The sequence below is a fragment of the Puma concolor genome, chromosome B2, assembly GCF_028749965.1.
Source record: "Puma concolor isolate L17-30 chromosome B2, mPumCon1.1.hap2, whole genome shotgun sequence".
NCBI lineage: Eukaryota > Metazoa > Chordata > Mammalia > Carnivora > Felidae > Puma > Puma concolor.
This window is the reverse complement of record NC_141671.1, coordinates 87,970,909-87,988,207: the sequence shown is the minus strand read 5'-3', so window position 1 is coordinate 87,988,207 and position 17,299 is coordinate 87,970,909. Positions and strand designations below refer to the sequence as shown.

The 17,299-nt window shown below is 36.2% G+C and overlaps 1 protein-coding gene across 6 annotated transcripts in view; it reads right to left on the bottom strand.

The window, feature by feature from the left end:
• The window catches only part of FUT9 (fucosyltransferase 9), a 211,006-nt gene that overhangs the window by 114,321 nt on the left and 79,386 nt on the right, over positions 1 to 17,299 (bottom strand). For 3 of the 6 annotated variants that reach the window (XM_086707449.1, XM_086707447.1, XM_086707451.1), the window contains exon 2: positions 16,469 to 16,546. The exons of the other annotated variants lie outside the window; for them this stretch is intronic. The gene's annotated coding sequence lies outside the window, so the exon portion shown is untranslated. The remainder of the gene's footprint in view (positions 1 to 16,468; positions 16,547 to 17,299) is intronic. 6 annotated transcript variants of the gene reach the window in all.

Below are 17,299 nucleotides of genomic sequence, written 5' to 3'. Positions count from 1 at the left end.
ACAGTGCAGAATGCACAGACATTTTTTAAAGATTTATTTATTTAACCAAATGTATTGAGGCCCTACTATGATAGATGCTGTTCTGCTTTATTGGGATTTTTAAGGCAGTTATTCCTTACATATTTATGGTTATCTTATGTTGCTTTGTGTGAGAAGAATGTACTATGTTTTAACATGTGTATGGGGAATCTTTCCCTCCCCCCAATTTTATTGAGAAATAATTAACACACATCACTGTATAAGTTTAAGATGTACATCACGATGATTTCATTTGCTTCTGTTGTGAAATTATTACCATAATAGGTTCAGATAACATTTATCTTATCATATAGATACAATTTAAAAAGAAAGAAGAAAGGAAAATCAAATTCCTTCTGATGAGAACTCTTACAGCAATGTTAGCTACAGTCATCACATTGTACTGTACATTCTTAGTGTTGATTTTTCTTTTCTTTTTTAAATTGAAGTATACTTGACATACAATGGCATATTAGTTTCAGACGTACAACACCGTGATTTGACATTTATATACATTACGAAATGCTCACCATGAAAGGTTTAGCTGCTGTCTGTCAATTTACAAATTTATTACAATATTATTGACTCTATTCCCTATGCTATACTTTACATCCAATGACTTATTTATCTTATAACTGGAAGTTTGTACCTTTTGAAACATTTTTAATGTTTATTATTTATTTTTGAGGCAGGGGGAGGGGCAGAGAGAGAGGGTGACACAGAATCCGAAGAAGGCTCCATGCTCTGAGCTGTCAGCACAGAGCCTGATGCGGGGCTTGAACCCATGAGATCATGACCTAAGCCGAGGTGGGCTGCCTAACCAACTGAGCCACCCAGGCACCCCAGAACTTTGTACCTTTTGACCACTTTCCTCCCATTCACCCGACCCCCACCCTCTGCCTCTGGTACCCAAAGTCTGATCTCTTTTTCTGTGTTTTTGTTTGGTTTTGTTTAGATTTAACGTGTAAGTGAGATCATTCATACAATATTTGTCTTTCTCTACCTGACTTATTTTACTTGGTATAAAGCCTTCAAGATTCATTCATGTTGTTGCAAATGGTAGGATTTCTTTATTTTTAATGGCTGAATATTTATGGCTCACAACTTCTACTTCTACTTCTTCTTCATCTATATCCAATCATGAGTGCTTAGGTTGTTTTCACATCTTAGCTATTGTAAATAATGCTGCTATGAACATAAGGATGCAGATATGTTTTTACATACTTTGGATATATTCCCAGAAGTGGAATTCTTAAGTCCTATGGTAGTTCCATTTTTAATATTTTGAAGATCATCCATATTGTCTTCCATAGTGGCTGTACCAGTTTGCAATCCCACCAGCAGTGTACAGGGTTCCCTTTTCTCCACATCCACGCCAGCTCTTACCTCTTGTCTTTTTGATGATGGCCATTCTAACAGGTGTAAGGTGATATCTCATTGTGGTTTTAATTTGCATTTCCCTAATGACCAATGATGTTGAGCATCTTTTCATGTATCTGTTGACCTTTCATAGATCTTCTCTGGAAAATGTCTGTTCAGTCCTTTGCCGATTTTTAATTGGGTTATTTTTTTCATATTGAGTTGTATAAGGTCTTACGTATTTTGGATATTAACCCCTTATCATATATGCGGTTTACAAATATTTTCCCCCATTCCATAGGTTGCTTTTCACTTTGTTGACAGTTTCTTTTGCTATATAGAAGGTTTTTAGCTTGATGTAGTCCATTTGTTTACTTTTTTTGTGCTTTAGGTGTCATATCCAAAAGATCATTTCCAAGACTCATGTCAAGGACCTTTATTCCTATTTTCTCTTCTAGGAGTTTCATAGTTTCAGACATGACATTTAAGTCTTTAATTCATTTCAAGTTCTTTAAAATTTTATTTAAATTCCAGTTAGTTACCATACATGTAATCTTAGTTTCAGGTGTACAATATAGTGATACAACATTTCCATACATCACTCAGTGCTCATCACAAGAAGTGCACTCCTTAATCCCCATCACCTATTTAACCCAACTCCCCACCCACTTCCCTTCTGGTAACCATTAATTTATTCTTTATAGTTAAGGATCCACTTCTTGGTTTGCCTCTCTTTCTCCCCCCACTCTTTGTTTTTTTGTTTTGTCTCTTTAATTCAACATATGAGTGGAATCGTATTTGTCTCTCTCTGACTGACTAATTTCAGTTAGCATACTACTCTAGTTCCATTCATGCCATTGCTAAAGGTAAGATTTCATTCTTGTTTTTAATGGCTGAGTAATTTCAAGGTAATTTTGCCAGTGGTGTAATAAAAGGGTTCAGTTCTTTGCATGGAAATGTCCAATTATCCCAGCACCATTTATTGAAGAGACTGTCTTTTCTCCATTGAGTATTCTTGGTTCCATTATCAAATATTAGTTGATCATATATGCTTTGGTTTACTTCTGAGCTCTCAATTCTGCTCTATTGGTTTGTTTTTATGTTAGTACCATGCTGTTTTGATTACCACAGCTTTATAGTATAGACTGAAATCAGGAAGTGTAATGTTTCTTTCTTTGTTCTTTTTCAGGATATCTTTGGCTATTTAGGGTCTTTTGTGGCTCCATATATATTTTAGGAGTGCTTTTTTCTGCTTCTGTAAAAAAAAGGTATTGGGATATTTAGTAGAGATTTTATTGAATGTATAGATGACTTTTTGTATTATTGGCATTTTAACAATATTAATTCTTCCAATCCATGAACACAAGATACCTTTCCATTTATTTACATCTTTGATTTCTTTCACCAATGTTTTGTAGTTTTCAGTGAATAGGTCTTTGACTTTCTTGGTCAAATTCATTCCTAAGTATTTTAATGTTTTCGATGCTATTGCAAATGGATTTTATATATTATTTTTTTGGAAATTTATTGTTAGTTTATGAAAATGCTACTGATTTTTGTATGTTAATTTTGTATCCTACAACTCTACTGAATTCACTAATTAGATCTAACAGTTGTTTGGTTGTCTTTAGAATTTTCTATTTATAAAATCATGTGATCTGCAAAATAAAAAGAAAGACAATTTCACTTCTTCCTTTCTAATTCTGATATCTTTTCTTTCTTTCTTTTTTTTTCTGCCTGATTGTTCTTGCTAAGACTTCCCAGTACCATGCTGAATTGGAGTAGTGAGAGTGGGTGTCCTTGCCATGTTCCAGATCTTAGAGGAAAAGCTTTAACCTTTTACCATTGAGTATGATGTTAGCTGTGGGCTTACCATATATGGAATTTATTATGTTGAAATACATTCTTTCTATGACTAATTTGTTGAGTTTTTATCATAAATGACTGCAGAATTTTGTCAAATGCTTTTTCTACGTTTACTGAGGTGATCATGAGTCTTTTCTTTCATTCTGTTACTGTGGTGAATCACCTTGATTGATTTATGTAGGTTGAATCATCCTTGCATTCCAAAGATAAGTCCCACTTGATCATGTTGAATGATCCTATTAATGTGCTGCTGAATTCAGGCTCCTAGTATTTTATTAGAATTTTGGCATCTATATTCATCAGGGACCTTGGCCTATAGTTTCCTTGCTACTAGTGTGCTTTTCTAGGTTGGTATGAGGATATTGCTGGCATTGTAAAATGAGTTTGGGAGTGTTCCCTTTTCTTTGATTTTTTGGAAAGAGTTTGAGAAGGATTGGTATTAATTTTTCTTTAAATGGTTGGTAAAATTTACCAGTGAAGCCATCTGGTCCTGGTTTTTTTCTTTATTGGGAAATTGTGGATTACTGATTTAATCTCCTTACTAGTAATTGGTCTATTCAGATTTTTTATTGCTATGGGGAATCTTTTTATGGAACTTAATTTGAATACTTTGCTTTCAGAAATTGGACAAATAAATGATGAATGTTTTGATGTAGACCAGGGATTAGCAAACTGTGCACTGAAGAAGCAGATGGTAAATACTTAAGGCGTTACAGTCCAAAGGTAAAGTCAAGGATTTCTATAGTACTCATCTTTTATACAGTTTCTGTCACAATTCCTCAATTACATTCTAGTGTGAAAGCAGATAAATAATAGAAAAGCAAATGGCTGTGGCTGTGTTCCAATAAACTCTTATTTGCAAAAACTAGCAGCAGGTCAGATTTGGCCCATGGACCATATTTGCCACCTTCTGGTTTAGACCATAATGAATCTTTTTTTTGTTTATTTGTTTTTTAATTTCACTGAGATATGGGTCTTAAACTGGTTTCATTTTTCCTATCTTTAAATTGAGTCAATAACATTTAAGCACTCCATCTCTTCACTTCTCTAGCTCTGGTGGGAGAGAGGGAGCTCTTCAGGTAATTAAGTCAATGAGAGATAAACCCTGATTTGCAATGTGACAGGCCAAGGAAAGACAGGCCAGTTGGTAGCCCAGGGGCTTGTGAGGGACAGGATGAGCACTGGGCTGAGCTCCAGTGGCCCCTCCCAAAAAGCAAGTGCACTTCCTGGTTGTTCAGATGGTGTTTTGATTTCTGATCCTACCTGTTAAAACCCTCCTTGGAAGAAGAATCTGGAAATGGGGGATAAGAATTAAAGTCAAGAATAAAGATTGCATGACACTTATATCTATCCTCAGTCACACTCATCCAGAAGGAGATGCCTCACTGGGACCAAAGATGGGATACACGCCAGGAACAGATGGTTAGTGACAGTGGTTATTTTCTTTCTTTCTTTCTTTCTTTTTCTTTCTTTCTTTCTTTCTTTCTTTCTTTCTTTCTTTCTTTCTCTTTTCTTGCCTATGGCAATAACAAAAAATGGACACTTTTCTTTATAACCACATGTTGTAAGGATGTTCAGTGAAATTGAGGGAGATGGGATAAGGGAGGGTTTTTGATAAGCTGTCTTTTTCCTCTGGACACCCTCCTCCTCCCGATTCTGACAAAATTGGAGAAGGCATTGAGAAGACAGAAGGAAAGAACTAAAGGAGGGAACGAAAATGGAAGAGAAGGAGCAGGAGAGAGAAAAAAAGGGAGGAAGGGAAGAGAAATCTGTGAATATTTCTTTTGGGCTCCAAGCATGCTGCCTGCTGTCTTTGGCTAGGCTCCCAGAACTCTGGGGGCATTGGGATGTGGCTCATGCTTTCTCTCTTATGTCCCTTGGATGACTTCCTCTGAAAGAAGTTGACAGCCACTGAACAGGTTCTCCCAGTATATTGCAAAGCCTAAAGAACACCAGTATTGAAAAGGTTAGAGTCCACTGGTCTGTCCTCTTTAATTCTGGCTTCTCAAACATTAATAAGCATAAGAATAATCTGGATGGCTTATTCAAAACAGATTCATGAATTATCTTCCTAGAGATGCTGATAAAGAGGTTTAGGGTAGGGAACAGAATTTCCACATATAACAAGCTCTCTGCTTCCCAGGAGAATTTGTTGCATATGTTTGGAGAATCACACTGTAGAGAGTCACAGCTATGTCAGTTCAGAGTGTTCAAAACAGTTGACTAAAAGGCACTATGGAAACTCATGATTACTTAAATAAATATTAAATTTTTTTCTTGAGTATAAATTAATTGCATGAAAAATAATGGTTCACTATAAATTTTAATTATAAAATTCAAACTGTAGCCTTTTAATTCAGACCAAAATCTCTTGGGACATCAATAATCAAAATAATAAAGTTTAGCATAATACTTCTTTTTGTAATCAACAAAGAAGAAATGCTAATCCTAAAAAAATGTAAATGAGTATTTTATACCATGGCAACTTAATCTAGAGTAATGTATTCCCTTTCTTCTAAAGTTGTGTTAAAACTGATGAATGATTTTTAACATCAGAATTTCTTATTAAATTTTGATTGTCAAACAAATACTATTCTGAGAAAAAAAATCCATTCCAATTTTAGCTGCAGTTGCTACATTAAATACAATGATTGGAGCTGTGTATTGATCGCATATAATTTATGAATAAGCCAAGCTATTTAAAAAAGAATATATATTTATTGTTCAGAGTATGGGCCAATTTTACAACAAAGTTGTACTCTGAAAAGCAGTTTGTATATAAGGCAAAACATTTTGTCTTAAAATGAATTCACTTGCTTTTGAATAATTTTAAAATGTTAACTTCAGGATTTTAATGGCCTAAATAAAGTTGCCACATTCTCCTGTCCTTACCCCACTCAGGGACAAGTGTCCCATGATTGTGAATGCATACTCACTCACGGATTCTGTGTCTCCCTCTCTCTCTGTTTCACCGCTGCTCACGCTCTGTCTCTGTCTTTCTCAAAAATAAACACTAAGAAAAAACTTAAACTTTGCAAAGACTCTTTTCCTTTGTTTCTATTCTTTTTTTTTTTTTCATTCACTTAGGAAGTATTTTATTTTATTTTTTATTTATTTATTTATTTTTTTTTAAATTTTTTTTTTCAACGTTTATTTATTTTTGGGACAGAGAGAGACAGAGCATGAACGGGCGAGGGGCAGAGAGAGAGGGAGACACAGAATCGGAAACAGGCTCCAGGCTCTGAGCCATCGGCCCAGAGCCCGACGCGGGGCTCGAACTCACAGACCGTAAGATCGTGACCTGGTTGAAGTCGGACGCTTAACCGACTGCGCCACCCAGGCGCCCCACTTAGGAAGTATTTTAGAAGAAAAGAAATCCAGGCCTCCCAAAATATTTTACATTTGTGTAGTTTTATGTTGCCAAAATTTTTTCATGAATGTCCTTCATATCTTCCATTATGAAATCTAAATCCATAATAACATGAAAAAGTTAAAATGAAGTATAAAGTCTTCACTGGAAGCTCAGGAAGCAAGTGCCATGAATGTCTTGATCTTACGAGTCTATTCATTATTGATACACTTCTGTTACAAAGCCCTTCTTTAAAAATGCAAACCCTAGAGTTATTCTGACTTTGATATAAATTGATGTAATCAGATGGACTGGGTAGTCTTTCTAAACAACTACCCAATATTAGCTTTCCCTACTGTGGATGGAATTGTGTCCCCAAAAAGATCTATTCCAAGTTTTAACTCTCAGTATCTGTGAATGGGACTTTATCATTATGATTTTACATTTACTTATTTATTTTTGAGAAAGAGAGAAAGAACAAGCAGGGGAAGAGCACAGAGAGAGAGGGAGACAGAGTATCCCAAGCAGGCTGCCCGCTACCAGAGAAGAGCCAGATGCGGGGCTTGAACTCATGAACCGTGAGATGATGACCTAAACTGAAATCAAGAGTCAGATGCCTAACTGACTGAGCCACCCAGGTGCCCCTTGTGAATGGAACTTTATTTGGGAAGAAAGTCTTTGCAGGTGAGATGAAGTTAAGACAGAGTCACACTGGATTAGGATGGGGCCTAAGTCCAATGACGTATGTTCTTATAAGAAAAGAAGACTTTGGAGACACAGAAGCACACAAGGAAGAAGGCCATGTGAAGGCAGAGACAAACCAAGGAACATCCAGGATTGCTGGCAACTTCCAGAAGCTGGAAAAAGCAAGGAAGGATTCTTCCTGGAGCCTTTGGAGGGAGCCTGGCCCCTGCCCATACTTTGATTTTGGACTTGTAACCTCACGAATTTTGAGAGAATGATTTCTATTGTTTTAAGCTATCTGGTTGTGGTGATTTGTTACAGCAGTCCTGGGAAGTTAACACTTTCTTCATAGATTTAACTTTGATTTGGGTAAGGAGTTATTTGGGGGTAATGGTGGGATGTTACAGTGATTAAATCTTGATAATTCTTTTCCCTTGGGAAATGGAAATTAAGGGCAGAGAGGAAGAAGTGAATTATCTTAAAAAATACATATATGTGTGTGTGTATATACGTGTGTGCATATGTACACACATATACCTCTTAAATATACACTGCTGAAAGCAGGTAGCCTATGTGTCTCCTCTTGTTATTTTCCAACAGCCCAAAAGCTTAGGGGAGCAAAAGGGGGTCTAGACCCTGCCTACTACTCTCTTGGTCTCTTCCATTATATTCTAGTCATTCCGACCTTTTGTCAGTTCCTCCAAGTGTAATTCAATATGTAATTTCTATTGGCTTGTATGGCGTATAAAATATTACAGTGTAGCTGGATGTGTGGGAGGACTATAAGCTTAAACTATTCTCTCTAGTGTAATTGGGAGATGTTTTTCCTTCAAATTTGGCATAATGGTGGAAAGCACATAAATTCTATATGCTATTTGATGTGGGTATCACACCCAACTACATTTATAAAATTTAAGTCAAATTCAGCGAGTCACATGTAATTATAAACCAAGTCACAAATTTAAGGCTGTTCACATATACAACTCTAAAGTAAAGATGACTGTATTGTAGCAAAGCGTGTCTCAAAGGTAGACTCATGGACCATTTGAGAGAAAGAATTTATAACTCTTCTTAAAGAGAAGCACCTGACCATGAAAATCTTACTGGCTACAAATAACCCAAAGCAATGATAGGTTCTAGGATTTGCATAAAAGAAAAAACACATGAGTATCAGAAAATTATCCCAGTAAGAAGATAACATCTTATCAGTTTATTCTGTTTAATGGGTATGACTTGATAATTAAGTTTTTTTTTTTAACTTAGATGAATTTAGTGCTTTATATATACACAAAGTTTTTCTAATATATCGTTCTTATTTTGGCATTCTAATGAATATGATTATGATGTATTTCATCCTTTAAACTGCTCACTAGCATACATCATTTTCAAGAAATAAGGAATGATCTTTGCAAGAACACCATTACCTACTTCTATGTATAGATGTAATATTAGGAAGCTGTTGTCTGCATGTAATTGAATAAATCAGGGGTGTTACATTGTGTTTTACTGAAATGCTCTTCAATTACCTCTTGAGGTATTCGCCACCCACACATGCACTCACACACACTCATACACATACACCATATCAAATGAACTGAAATAACTTTTAATTACATCAATATGTTTTTATATACATGCATTTCTTTATTCATCATACTCTAAAAAGATGAATTCCTGATGACACTAACCAGGTAGTAAAGCAGAATGGAGAAGGATAAAGACTTTTCCTCTACTCCTCAAGTCAAGGAGAAAAACTGTGATCTCCTTAATGAAATGATTGGTCATGTAATGAAATGTACGTTTTTTGTTCTTAACTTTTATAATTTAATTTTTTCATTTCCTCTGAAAAACTATTCTTGAAAGTCTTTTGGTAAAATAAAACACATACATACATATATGCATGACCTGGAAAAGATTATTTAGAGATTTATAAACTTAAAAATTTTCAGGATTAAGAATACTCCAATTAAAATTAAGTTAGATATGAAATATTTAGTTATATTTAAGAATGCATAATTGGCTGTGATTATAAACAATTAATACTGAGTAGCAACCCCAACGCCATCTTTATTTTCCTTAACTTTCACTTTCATCCAAACACCAAGTCCTAATTCTAACTTTAATAAAGCTTTCCCCTCCTTTCAAGTCCAGTTCCATTACCACAACCAAGAACTCCTTCACTCAGACCAGGGCAATTAAAGTTTTTACACCTTCTGTGTTGTCACCAATGAAAACGTTTTAAAACACTGACAGACACTCAGGTTTAACTCATGCCATTCCACACTTCAAAAATTTTCAGTAGTTCCTTACTGCCTAGAAGCTAAAGTCCAAACAATTTAGCATGGAGAGAAATACCTACAAATTTTAACTCCCATCTTCATTTCTGGGCTTAACTATCATGACTACTTGCTCTCTTGCAGTCAAACAGCGCTGTATTTCATTTGTCAATTATGTATATCTTTAGATATTTTCAGAGCTCTTGCACATATTTTTTCTTTGGCTTAGAATATCCTTTAAAACTTGTGAAGTTATGCTAATCCTCCAATGCACAACTCAAATCTTTCTCATTTTATAAAATTTCATAATTGAAGCCTCTATGCATTAATTCACATCAATGTCAAAGTATTTCCCTTACTTTACCTTGTATTTTAGTAACTGAGTTCTCAATATTTTATTTTCCATTAGATTTTGATTTTTTTAGGGCATTGGCTATATTATTTATGTTGTATTCTTGGAGCCTATAAAAGCACCTTAACCATGGGGCTCCTGAGTGGCTCAGTTGTTAAGCACCTGGCTCTTGATTTTCGGCTTTGATACGATCTCACGGTTCATGAGATTGAGCCCTGCATTGGGCTCTGTGCTGAAATTATAATTTCCTTGCAAAAATGCTATTAAAAAGTTTTAAAATTATTTTAATAGTTTATTTATTTTAAGTAATCTCTACATCCTATGTGGGCTCAAACTCATGACCCAGAGATTTGGAGTCACATGCTCTTTTAACTGAGCCAGCCAGGTGCTTCTGCAGAAATTTTATAAGATGGTAAGAAATTACAAACATGGTCAAGCTCTTATGTGCCCTTTGCTATTAAAAACATTCCATGATTTTCCTTGGGAATGTTATTTTTCCATGTATATGTTAGTGGATGAGTTAAAAATCACTTTTCCCCTTTTGGTATTGGATTACAAATGAATTGAATCAACTTTCACTCCACTTTAGCATTTGCAGAATGAACTAATAAATATAAGAGGATTTATTGGTATTCCACTGACCTTTCTGCTGCAGACTGCATAAAAATCTCAAGGGCTAGCTTAGAGTTCAATTAATAAAGATTACACATATAGTACAAGGTCACTTTGTTTTCCCTCCATTGAGTTTTCCAGTCTGTAGTTGATACTAATTACTAAACCTGCATGCAGGAATGCTGGATATTTTATCTTTGTATATTTTATATAAATTGGCTTTGGAAAAAATAGATCTGTGTCTGGATATCAAAAGGTAACCATATGATAAGGGCATTTTATTCTCCAAATACTTAAATAAATGGATTAGTATCAGGCAAAGAACAGAAACTTCAGTGTAAATTTTATATACCTGAGTGTATAAATATTCAGAAACATTGTGATTTTGTTGCATTTTATCATTTTCCTATGATTTGGAAGGAGGCACTCCAAGTATCAAGTCTATGAATGGAAACATTGGCAACTGTTCTCTGAGAGGTGTTAATGAGATGCTGTTTTTGACATTTTAAAAAGAAATACAAAAGATGCAGTATAAGAGAAAGAAAAGAGAAATAACCGTAATAGCACATACAGTTTTAGCTTTAAAAGGATGAAATTATCTTTCCGTAATAAAACCAAGTCACATATTCCATATGCACATGAATTTAAAATAGTAAGAGTGTTCTAAGTGAGGCACAAAGAGGTGAACTGGCTCATCTATTCCCATGAATTGTTGTGAATTATTTTTGGTGATTTGCATCCTAGAATAAGCTCAGAGAAAACTGCAAACTTTATATAAGACTCTACATCCTGAGGTAACATATGAGAATATCTCTATTATTAACTCAACAGTTTGACAAATATTTACTGAATAACTACTATGCACAATGAGACATTCTGAGAATGTGGACATAAAGGAAGCATAAAGGAAGACTCACTCTCTGAGGACTTCACAATACTTGGGAAGACAGGTACGAATGGAGATTTGGCATATTGTGGTAAGGACTCTGATAGGGACATGCATGAAATTTCATGGGAACACAAAGTATTGATGTATAATTGAATCTCAGGGAAAGATTTCACAGATTATGTGCTGCCTCATCTGGATTATCTAGATTTCAACAAAGCATTTGAAATAATTCCTAACATCTTTGTGGTTGAGATGAGTATATGTGGATAGTGTTATTGTGCAATCTGTTGAGCTTTTAGCTGATAAATCCTTCCTACCAAATAATACTGGTTAATATCTCCATGTCCAATTGTAGGATGCCTCTGGTTTCTTTCATTGAATCTTTCTTTACATCATTTAAAAATATTTTTTAAAATGTTTATTTATCTATTTCTGAGAGTGAGCAAGAGCACATGAGTAGGGAAGCAGCAGAGAGAGAGGGGGAGGTGGAGAATCCAACTCAGGCTCCAAACCATCAGCACAGAGCCCAGCACAGGGCTCAAACCCATGAACTGTATGATCATGATCTGAGCTGAAGCCGGATGCTCAACTGCTGAGCCACACAGGTGCCCTTAAAAATTTTTTTTTAATGTTTATTTATTTTGAGAGAGAGAGAAATGTAGAGTGCAAGTTGGGGGAGGGGCCAAGACAGAGAAAGGGGAAGAATCCCAAGCAGGTTCTGCAGCTGTCAGTGCAGAACCCAATGCAGGGCTTGAACTCACAAAACCTGAGATCATGACCTGAGTTGAAACCAAGAGTCCAACGCTTAACAGATTGAGCCACCCAGGTTCCCGTCTTTGTATCATTTTTAAATCAACTATTTGATGACATGATATTATTTGACATAGTTAAAAAATTTGGATATGATTTTAAATGTGGGGCTCAAGGTACTATGTCACATAATTGATTTTACAAAGAATTTCACAGACAAGAACAGTGGGTTGAAACTGACAAGGGAATGAAATAGTAAAAGGATAGAGTTAGGTGTAAAATCCACTGAGGAAGTAGAGAAATGTAATGACTTTAGCTTAATAGATCTTCAGGTGACCAAGATCTAGAATTTTAGCTAAATGAGAGATCATTGTGATGCATGGGTGATGCCAATGTTGCCTGGAACATTAATGAAAACTTGAAGTGTAGTAGAACTATGTATTCCAAAGGGGAAAAAAGGCAACAGCTTAACCCTCTCTATTAGAAATAAAGAGCATTCAGTTTGGTATTATAAATGGTACAAAGTTGAAAATTATCAGAGAGCTGTGATCTAAAAAATTATAGGTTTTGAAAATCATGCTTTATAAATAAATGGTAAACAAAATGAAAGGTGTTTTGGAAAAGAGATCTCAGGGGCAGTAATGGGTATCTGAAATAACTGATTATCCACTCTATCCATCCAGTCAATCTAGAAGTCTTATTTTTTTCTGTTTTCTATTTTAAATTAAAAAAAATTATTTATTTTTGAGAGAGAGAGAGAGAGAGATAGAGCATGAGTGGGAGAGGGGCAGAGAGAGGGAGGGAGACAAAGAATCTGAAACAGGCTTCAGGCTCTGAACTGTCAGCACAGAGCCCGATGCGGGACTCAAACTCAGGAACATGAGGCGAAGTCAGATGCTTAACTGACTGAGTCACCCAGGTGCCCCTGTATTTTCTATTTTAAAGTGTCAGTGTTCCAGACACATGCTGAAAATAGGGAATGATTTCAACAAATAGCTGGCTCCCAAGAGCCCCTCACTCTAGCACAGTATGTCTATTCTTTAACTCAGGGCCTATGGACAGTACTTTGAAGGTCTGTTGCATGAACAGACCGGAAGTTGTATGAACAACTTTATATGCCATTACATTTTTTTTATGGAGGTGATTATCTTAAAAGGAATGGTGGCTGAAAAATATTTAGGAAACATTTGTCCAATGAAAGAGTCACAGATGCACGTGATGAGATACAAAATGGGAATAATTAGGGACGCCTGGGTGGCGCAGTCGGTTAAGCGTCCGACTTCAGCCAGGTCACAATCTCGCGGTCCGTGAGTTCGAGCCCCGCGTCAGGGTCTGGGCTGATGGCTCGGAGCCTGGAGCCTGTTTCCGATTCTGTGTCTCCCTCTCTCTCTGCCCCTCCCCCGTTCATGCTCTGTCTCCCTCTGTCCCAAAAATAAATAAAAAAACGTTGAACAAAATGGGAATAATTATGTAGGATATATAATTGGGGAGAAATATGAATTTTATTTTTTTTTTATTTCAGAAGGAAGAAGTAGAGCTTTACTTAATTTCCTAAGATTACCTTTCATTGGAAGGTTTTATTTTTGGTAGTTGATTTATATAAAATTCTCTCATAGAATAGGAAATTGAATTATATTCTATCTTAAGGATTTTAATTTTTATTGTTTTTGTTTTGTAATGTTCATTGAAAGTTATTTATTGTCAGCTTTCACTTTCTTCTCACTTCCTCTATATCACAAATGAACTAAAAGATGCCTTGGCCTATAATCTCTCCCCTGTGAATTTTACTCACTAATTCATTCCCTCATGCACCAAACATCTTTTTAAACTGTCTTTTATATAGTGATATGCAGATAAATATTTAACAACCAACCCTCTGGGGAAAAAGATCCAACATGTAGTGCGTGGTGATTTCCACAGTGTAAATACTTCCACTAAGGCCAATTCCAAGCGACCGATATATGCCACTGAAAGCAGAGTTAAAACAGAGGCACACAGTTGGCCATCTTGAGCTAAGGAGCTGCTGCTATGATCACATCAGGGCTTGTATCATCCCAACAAGGTATTCGGTACCAGGTTATAAAGATGACTAAAACTGTTCCTGCTCTCAAGGAAGTCCCCTTCTACTAAGGATGAAGAGTATGTAATACATGATCATATACCTATTATCCTCTGTAAGTTATATATTGGTTGACTGCATCCTGTACCTCTGTGGTTTGACCTCGGATGTCTTAAGCAAATTTTGGATGCTCTGAGCAGATTACCTCTATGAGTCTTATTTTCTTCAACTATCCTGGGGAAGGGGGAAGCCACTTATTGTATAAATATTTGTTAAGTGCCTATTACATACCATATAGTGTGCTATGCACTGTGGATATGCAATGAACAAATGAAGTAAAATGTGTCCCCTCACTGAGCTTGTAAACTAGAGGGAGGAAATGAATAATAAAGAAACAAATGAGTAAAAGCTATAGTGTGCCATATTGTCTTAAATTCTAGGTAGAAAAATCAAACAGAAAAGAGGACTGAAGTGGAGTGGAGTTGTAATAGTTAAAGAAGGTCTGGAGAAGGTGGAAATTGACAAAAGATCAGAAGGAATGAGGGACACAACCGTGTAGGTGGCTGGGAAGAGAATACTCCAGGTAGAAGAGACAGCAAGTTCAGAGACCCTGAAAAAGGAGCATGCTTGAGTTGCTGGAAGACCTAGGAGGAGGCTAGAGCAGAGAGAGTGGAAGTGAAGACGTGGAGATTGTAGATGAGATAGAGAGTTTCAGAGAGTGGGTGGGGGCATATTAGAGAAATTGTCAAAACATTGTAAGGATTAGAGATTTTCATTAGTAAGGTAGGAAGTCTCAGAAGGCTATGGGCAAAGGAGTGACATGGTCTGATTTATATTTTAAAATAACTGTTTTGCTATTTTGAAGATAGCCCATGGGGTAGCAAGGACAGAAGCTGAGATATGAGTTGGGAAGCTAGTGTAATACTTCAGGTGAGGGAACCTGGGACCTTGGACCAAGGGTTAGAATGGTTGTGGTGAGAAATGGTAAGATTCTAGATAACTGGAAGGCAGAGGAATCTCGATCTGACACCCGGATAGATGATCTGAGAGAAGGAAAGGACCCAAGTCTTTTAGCCTTTGCAGCTGGATGTAGTTGCCATTTACTGAGTTAGCCCAGGGTTAAGGGTGATAAGATTTTCCATTTCATACATAATAAATTTGAGATGTGTCTTAGACTTTCAAGTGCAGGCATTATGTAAGTAGTTGGATGCATTATCCACAAATGTGTGGCAGAAGTCTAGGCTAGATATATTTTATGAGTCATTAGAGAATTGATAATATCAGTAAACATATAGAGTGCCAGGTATCATTCTAAGCACTTTTACAGATATTAACTCATTTAACGCTCCAACAATTCTATGGGATAGGTACTGTTATAATCCCAATTTTTATGGATGAGGTACCCGAAGTGAGATTTGATTGATTGTTAGCTAAGTGTACACATCTAACATTAAAAGTAGTTGAGCTGGGATTCAAAGAGAGTTGGGCCCAAAGAGCTGTGTTCTTAGCCACAATACTCAACATGGAATCACCAATGGAAGGACTGCTAAAAGCCAGAGTAGATGAACACTTAGAGGCTATGGAGATGAGGAGAACCAATAAAGTAGATGACAAAAAGTTGCCAGTGATGCACAAGGAAAATCAGAAATGCACAGTGTCCTGGATGACAAGAGACGGAAGGTTTGAATTTGTGAAGAGGAATCAACTTTGTCAAATGCTGCTGATAATTCAAGTTAAACGAGGACTGAATCTTTGCCTGGATTTATCAGCGTAGCAGCTGTTGGTACACAAGACACAACAACTATGGCAAATGATGGGACAAGCCTGGTTGAGTTGTGTTCAAGGAAGAGAGAGAGGAAAAGAGTCACAATCAGGCAGTGTAGACATCTTTCTAGAGGAGTTTTCTGTAAGGAGGATCAGAGAAATGATGATGTGAGCTAAAGGGAAATGAAAGGTATAACATATAATAATAATAAATAATAATTGTGAGCTAAAGGGGAATGAAAGGTATAACAAATAATAATAATAAATAATAATTTGTGATGTGTTGAACCAGTTTTTATACAGTAAATGCTCATTAAAGCTGCTCTTTAACATTCTTTTGTTACAATATAGCTTTTAGTGTTTATTCTGTATGTATGTGGGTGTCTGTGTGTGTGCACACACATGTATGCATGTGGGTGAAGGGTTAACAGAGGAGTTCACAGATGACCTGACAGTGGAACTAATGTATAAATAAGAATTCACCACATACCACAAAAAGAACATGGGTGTTTCAGGCAGAGAACAGTCTCAGCAGAAGCATGGGGTGATAAAAGGCATGGAGTGTCACCTGAAACACAGATCAGTATTAGAATTAAAAAGAGGCTTTATATCTCCTTCTCATCTGAAACAGTTTCTCATGATGTGTTACATAAAAAAAGAATTCCCTGTTCAAATACCTTCCGGGAAGTGCTGAGTTAAGTGATGAAAAAAGCAGGGCTTCTTTTCTAAAAAGTTTCTCAGACCTTTTTAAGTACGTGACACACAGCATTTCCAAAGGTTGTTTGACCTTGGGATCTTTCACAGAACAGCATCAAATGTGAGGGAACACGGGCTTAGAGTAGAAAGGCATACTGTTTTACAGGCTCATTAGGTTCACCAAAACTTATATACTTGGCTTGCAGTGCAGCAAACCAGGGCTTAGGGGTCATACAGATCTGGGTTTTAATTCTGGCTCTGTGACCATGTAATCATAGTGGGATTTTTAACTCTTCTGTCCTTTAGTTTATTCATTTGTAAACCCTGGAATGCTAATGTGTATCTTCCTCTGAAAGACTGTTACACAGATTAAGATAATGTGTGTTAAGTCCCTGGTACCATCAAATAGGCTTGATCCATGGAAGTCGATGGTACTATGCTTGGTATAGTGGTACCATGATACTGGCTTCTGCCTTGCACTGTAGCATGTTGGCAAAGTCTATTCCCTCCACATGGAAAGTTCTCTGAAAGCAGAGTTTGTTTTCTATTTATCATGTGCCTCACAGTGCATGTTCCATGGCTTACACATACATGATACTCAATAAATGTTTGTTAAATTGAAAGA